The 7,318-nt window shown below is 46.7% G+C and overlaps 1 protein-coding gene across 12 annotated transcripts in view; it reads right to left on the reverse strand.

Moving 5' to 3' along the window:
* R3hdm2 (R3H domain containing 2) overlaps positions 1–3,070 on the reverse strand; it is a 118,158-nt gene extending 115,088 nt beyond the window's left edge. For 11 of the 12 annotated variants that reach the window (XM_021657983.2, XM_021657962.2, XM_021657976.2 and 8 more), the window contains exon 1: positions 2,913–3,069. The gene's annotated coding sequence lies outside the window, so the exon portion shown is untranslated. Of the gene's footprint in view, positions 1–2,912 lie in introns of all 12 variants that reach the window. The other variant, XM_021657928.2, reaches the window with a different exon arrangement.
* Positions 3,071–7,318: the final 4,248 nt, after the last annotated feature.

Raw genomic sequence — 7,318 nt, forward strand, 5'->3', positions numbered from 1 at the left:
TTCTCAGCACGCACATGACAACTCATAACAGCCTCTACTTCAGTTCCAGGTGATCCTATGCCCTCCTGGCCTCTGCAGGCACCAGGCTTATAATGGCACACATACATACATATATACATACATATAAAAAAAATCTTAAAAAAAAAAGACTAAACACTCAAAAGATGTCACACTCCCTCCTCTTCTCTGCCAAACAGAAAATATCCAAAGAAGTAACAGTGGAAAACTATTATCTTCCAATGAATACCTTACAAAATCTTACCAGAAATTCACTACAAGGAAAAAGCGCAAGAATACAGACAGGTGGAATGGTCCCTGCCTATAACCCCTGCTTTTTGGGAGGCTGAAACAGGGGGCTCAATGGAGCTTAAGTTTTTGGGCAGATTCAGCACAATCAGGCCCTCTTACCTAGTCAGCCAATAAACACGGAATCTGTTGAGCACTGCTGCATACTAAAGGTGCCAGTGATGAGGACACAGAAACAAGCAAAAATCCTGCCCTCCTTAAGTCTTGTGGGTTTTGTTTGTTTGTTTTGTTTTTTTAATAGCAAATACTAAAACTTAGAGCAAGTAGCCTGGTGACAAGTCAGCAGAAAAATTAGTAGGAATCACACAAATCCTTTGCAATTCAGATAGCTAAGGACTGTTCCCATTAGGGTCCCTAGAGGAGCAACCTTATAGATGTGAGAAGACAGGTTACGTATGCAGTTTTACATGGGAAAGGCAATCCAAGAACAAAAAATAAGTTCAGAGTCTCTGGGTCAGAAAAGTGCTAGAAAGTTCTAGCACTAACCAGGAGATCAGTGTGTGCATTGGGGAAACTGGTGCTATAGAACTACAGTGTTATAGTTTTTATCTGTTTTTAGCAGGTCATAATGTGCACATGTAATCCACTGCTCAGGAGGCTGAGACAGGAAGACTGTTGTGAGTTGGAGACTGTCTCAACGCTATTAAACAAAGACTAGGAGAACCAGGGTTGACTATGAAACAGGAAGCCATCCCCTCTTCAGATTCCTTTTCATTAAAAAACAGAAGTGTGTGTGTGTGTGTGTGTGTGTATATATATATATATATATATATATATATTGAGGCAGGGTCTCTTGTATCTCTCTTCCAATTTTCTATGTAATGGAGGAAGACCTTGAACTTCTGATCCTCATGCCTCCACCACCCGAGTGCTAGTATCACAGGAATTTACACCATACCCTCCTGGTTTTACACACTGCTAGGGAATAAAGCCCAAGGCTCTGTGCATGCTAGGTAAGCCCTCCACCAACTCAGCTCCAGTCTGAGCCCAAGGTGTATTACTTTAATCACATTTATTTATTTCTGCTGTTTATTATTTTTGAGACAGAATACTGTTACAGAACCGAGGCTAGGGTTGGAGAGATGGCTCAGTGGTTAAGAGCACCATCTGCTCTTCCAGAGGGCCTGAGTTCAATTCCCAGCAACCACATGGTGGCTCACAACCATCTATTCTGGGATCTGATGTCCTCTTCTGGCACTCAGATGTATGTGAAGATAGAGCGTTCATGAAAAAAAAAATCTAAAAAACAAAGAAAACTTGAGCTTGATCCTATAATCATGGTTGGCCTCAAACACAGGATCTGGTGCTGGAATTACAGGTCTGCACTGATCCTACTAGCGTTTGTCTTATTGTTGGTTTGGTTTGTTTCTTCAGACATGGTCTCACTAGTCCAGGCTGACCTCTTTACCTGTAAACTAGGCTAGCTTTAAACTCCTAATTTGAGAAGTCTTCACTTCTCGAGTGCCCGACTTATAGCAGGCTTTATGTGATAAATTTTAAACTGTGAAACTCTGCGGATCATGCATTGCACACAAAACTAGAATTGCAACTCGTGTTGGGGACTGTTAGGGAGAGCCCTTGGCCGTTCCGGCCTCAAACCGAGATCCTCCTACCTCCACTTCCCAGTGCTGGGATAAAAGGAGTGCACCACCACCACCCACCTGGCTGGAAATACAGTGCTTAAAGTTTAATTTTTGCTGACATTTCATCAAGGTTCTATGTTCTAGAAATCACTGTAGAAATTAGCTACTCGGAAGGAAAAATACATCTAATAAAGTGAAATGATATAGCCTAACTCTCAACTTTCCACATCTATTTCAACTTTGATCTTGATGACTGAGTCTTGTGGAGTGAGGAAACTTATTTTACTGAAGAGAGGAAAAAAATGCATTTACAAGAGGGACCTCAAATGACTGACATACAATAAAATGCTACAAATATGTGATGGCAAGTGGTATGTGTAAACATCAGTCCTGGGGGGGGCACAAATAAACAAAAACCATACAATGCTACTTCTTCGACTAGGATCTGAATTTGAATTTTCCCACTCTTCTTCCTTCGGTTTTAATGCAGTTCTGGGGCTGTGGAGTCGGTCACTCCTCACCACCATGGGAAAGCAAATCAGTATCTCTGCGGTTACTAATGGTGACAAACGTTGAAAAACGTTTAGTCCCTACGAGGAAGCGTGAGTTGTGAGCTCAGCACAGGCCCAAATTCTTCAAGCGCCAGAACACCTTCCCGCACGTGCCGACTCAAAGCCGGTCCAGCTCCCAGCTCCCATCCTCTGAAGGCTCCCAGCAAACGGACACCCCGGCAGCGCTCCCCGCCCTCCAGCGCGGCCAAGGGCGCCGCACGCACGCACGCACGCAGGCTGGCACGCACGCACGCAGGCTGGCACGCTCGCTCACTCGCTCGCACGCAACCCCGGGCCCGCACAGGCCACAGGTGGCGCCGCCCCTCCCCCCGGCCCACCGCCCCCGCTCCGCGCGCTCCCGTGGGCCGACCCTCCCCGGGCGCTACGCCCCGACCCGCCACCCCCGGCCCGCCCGGCCCCGCCACGCCCCCGGCCCGCGCGCCGCCCGCCCCCCGGCCGGAGGTGGCCTCACCTCACGGGGGCCGGAGCGGGGAGGGCGCCCGGTGTCCGCCCGCCGCCCGGGCCCACCGCCGCTCGGCCCCGACGGCGGCGGCGCGCTTCTGGGGGCGGGCTCTCCTCGGAGGGGGTCTCCCCGGGGCCCGGGACGGGGAGGCAGGGGAGCGGGGCGGGGGAGGGGAGAGGGTCCGGGAAGGAGGGGGGAGAGGGGGAGAGAAGGGGGCCCAAACCCGGAGAGGGAGAAAAGGGGGGAGGGGGAGAAGCAGAAGGGGAAGAAAGGCCCGGAGTCCGCCCCCCGCTGCGGCCTGCGCGCTACGTCACCACGTTCGACGTGGTCGTCAGCGCGTCCTGCGCCGCTCGCGTCCCTGCTTCCTGTGTGCGCGTCCCCGGGCCCGCGGCGCCCCCGCGCGCGCTCCCGCCTCGGCGCTGGCGCGCTCCCGGACACGCCTGGCTGCGCGGTCCGGAAGCCCCCGGAGCCGACCCGTCCAGGCGCAGGGCCGGCTGCACGGTCGTCGTCCGGGACGCAGCGCCTCCCGGGGCTGGACCCCGACCCCGCAGTCCTCCGCACAGCGCTTACCCGGACTTTCAGTTAGGACTTACATGGGGGCTCAGTAGCCCAGGCTGGGCCCCGACCCCGCAGTCCTCTAGCCTCAGTCTTCAGAGAGCTGGTGTTTCTGACTACTAGGTACCACTACCAACGGCTAGCTGGGACTGCTACTCCTGTGCCCAAAATAAAGCTCGTATTTTTGGGTTTTGGCTTTGAGAGACGTCTCTGGCCCTTACTGTCTTGAACTCACTATGTATTCTAGACCAGGCTGGCCTCGAACTCTCGAGATCCACCTGCCTCTGCCTCTGCCTCCGCAGTGCTGGAAAGAAGGAATAAAGAAAGAATGGGCCCCGTCGGGTCCTGTGTTTGAAGGCTTGGTCCCAGTTGGTGGAACTGTTCGGGAAGGATTAGGAGGCGTGGCCTTGTTGGAGGAGGTGTGTCGCTGGAGTTGGGCTTTGAGGCTGCAAAAGCCGGTACACCTTAGCTGTCGCTCCACCCATGTGGATCAAGACCCGAGCTCTCTGCTGCTGCTTCCCACCACGATGTGATAGACTCTAACTTTCTAAAATAGCCCCAAACTAAACACTTCCTTTTATAAGTTGCCTTGGTCGTGGCGTTTTATCACAGCATTGGAAACGCAACTGAGACAGCTGTGATTCCAATACCTGGAAGGTGAAGGTAGGAGGTTCAAGAGTTCAAGGTCATCGTCAGCTACACAGCAAGCTCCAGGCCAGCCTGGGATATGCATGAGACCCTGACTTTAAAAAAAAATTTTTAGTTTTTAAAAAATATTGCTAATTGTGGATCTTTATGAGTTCCAGGCTAGCCTGGTCTACATAGAGTTCCAGGCAGGCCAGGACTACCCAATATATTATATATATATATATTCTCAAATATATATATATATATTTGAGAATGAAAATGTAAAATCTAGTATGAATCTTCACAGCTTCAGAGTTCTGCATAAAGCTCATTGAATCTGTAAGTCCCATGGATCAACATGGCTGCCTAAACAAGCCCTGAACAATGATGATGCCAATCATGCTGACATGGAAGTGGGAAAGCTTTCAGAGCCTCAGCCCTAGACAAAGCTAAAGGCAGCTGAGGAATCCCGAGATCCTAAGAAGATTCTTCCCCAGGGAAGAGCACCCCCAATTGGTCAGCCCTGAACCTGAACATACACACACAGGTCACAGGTAACATTAACATTATATGGACTGAGAAGGTCCATTGTGCATATATATATATATATATATATATATGAAGTCCAGTATGTGTATGTGTGTATATATGCATACATATATATGTATATGTAAATCTTAAAAAACAAAGAATGGACCCCATAGATATATAGGAATATATCTGTTTAATATATTTGATATGCATTATTTAAAATATATATATAATATACAAACATATTTAACATTTATTCATTTATTTATTTATTTATTGCGACCATGAATTTGAGAGAGCCCAAGGAGATAAACCCGTGGCAGGATTGCAGGGAGGAAAGAAATTATGGAGTTAAAATTTCAAAGACTTAAAAAAAAATAAAAAGTTCACCAGACATGGTAGCACACACTTTTAATCCCAGCACTTGAGAAGCAAAGGCAGGTGGATCTCTCAGAGTTTCAGGACAGCCAGAGCTACAGTAAGACCCTGTCTCAAAAGAAAAATGTTTCTGGAGCTAAAGAGATGGGTCAGTGGTTAAAGCACTGACTGCTTTTCCAGAGGTCCTAGATTCAAATCCCACCCACATGGCAGCTCACAACTGTCTGTAACTCCAAGATCTGACATCCTCACACATTCATATATGCAGGCAAAACACCAGTGCACATAAAATAAAAGTAAAATAAAGTTTTTTGAACTGTATAGACTTTGGGTTTGGTTAACTTTGATGTATGATGATTTTATTAATAAATTGTTTAAAATAAAATTTTAATCAATTTTTAAAGAATCATAAATGACCTTACTTTAAGTTCATGTCAAGATAGTTTTTTTAAAAAAAGCATTGATTACAGCATTTGAATTCTTAGTCCCCATGTCTCATGGAGATCCCCATGTCTCATGGGAGATCATTTTCCCCATGTCTCATGAATAAATTAAAGCAAGAAAGATGAAGTAACTAGCTCAGAGTTTTGGCAAATTAGTATGTATTTGTGCTAGGCCTCTCTCCTACCATGTGCCAAGCCCCAGTTCCCAGCCCCATCCCTTCCAGATTTTTCCCCCCATAGGAAGAGAGTCAAATTTTAGCCAAAACTATCAGCTTAAAAAGCCTGTTTTTGGGGGCTGGAGAGATGGCTCAGTGGTTAAGAGCACTGTCTGCTCTTCCAAAGGTCATGAGTTCAATTTCCAGCAACCACATGGTAGCTCACAACCATCTATAATGTGAACTGATTCCCTCTTCTGGCAGGTGTATACATAAAATAAATAAATCTTTAAAAAAAAAAAAAAAGAGCCTGCTCTCCAACCTCCAACCTTGCTAGGTGGAAACAGAATTCCTTTCTTGGGGACTTACTACTTGGGACTCTTGAGAAATCTCAAAAGTTAGAACTGACTGCAGAAATTGAGAAAATCTAGACCTTCAGTCCCTTTCCCACCATCAGTCTAGCTACCTACCGAGGATATAGGAAGTTGATGTGGAGACCAAGCCACACCCTGCTCTGAGTTGCTGTCCTGATCCAAGTTGTGTGAAACAGTGGCTGTGGGCAGTTTTGTCCTGGGTAACACCCTTTTACTAACCAGTAGTTGGGTGTAAATGACAAGTCAGGAGGACCTTGAATCTCATTTGTGCATGTAAACACCAACACCTGTTGAACAGGAGGCACAGACTGTAGGAAGAATAAGCTATTCCTACAAATAAAATGTCAGCACCTCTATGTTCATGGAAATAAGACTGGAAACACAGAAGCACATGAGTATATTAAAACCATTAGAAGGGGGCTAGAAAGACAGCTCAGTGGTTAAGGGCACTGGCTGCTATTTTGGAGGACCCAAGTTTGACTCTGAGTACCCACATGGCAGCTCACAAACAGCTAAAAGTTCAGCTCCAGAAAAATCTGATATTCTCTTCTGGCCTCCACAGGCAAACCACTTTCTAGGTCATCCATCTGTCCATATTTCCATCTATCCCTCCAGTTTTAGAGATAGTTCTACACCTCACTTTCCTGTAATCCTGTGTCTTCTACCTCTGCTCTGAGACTCTGGAGTCTAGCCACCCACAGTGACTCTTTGTATCTGTGTCAGCTCTTGGCCTCTGTATTCAATAAGGTTCCTCAAAAGAAACTGTTGATCACCAACAGATGGGCATGCTATCAAGGGAAACTGAGACTACTTGGTAAGTTGCAGCCAATGGAACTGACATGGTAAATGTATGGTTTTCAATGATTCTGACATGCCCACCTATGTTTCTGACATGGCGCACTGGGAACATCTGGACATTTCTCTCCCCCTCCCTTAATTTTCAGATGATAACTTTGACTTAGTGGGGAAAATCCAACCAGAACTAACAAAGGTGTTTGGGCTAAGACCCACAAGATAGCCCCCTAAGATGGGGTAGGTGGGCTTTAAGAAGTAGAGAAAAACTAGGAGGAGTGGCTCATGCCTTTAATCCTAGCCGTTGGGAGGCAAAGGCAGATCTCTGTGAGTACAAGGCCAGGAGGGTCTACACAGCCAGTTCCAGGGCAGCCAAGGCTACACTATGAGATCCTGTCTCAAAAACAAACAAACAAAAGAGTCACTCTTTTAATTGGATATGGTAGTCCATGCCTGTGTGTTGTATTTGGTTATTAATATGTATTATTGACATATCTTTTAGTAAAGCTGCAGTTAATCCTAAACAGCTGTATAACCAAATCACCACATAGAGACTAGTT

The sequence above is a fragment of the Meriones unguiculatus genome, chromosome 17 (assembly GCF_030254825.1).
Source record: "Meriones unguiculatus strain TT.TT164.6M chromosome 17, Bangor_MerUng_6.1, whole genome shotgun sequence".
Lineage (NCBI taxonomy): Eukaryota > Metazoa > Chordata > Mammalia > Rodentia > Muridae > Meriones > Meriones unguiculatus.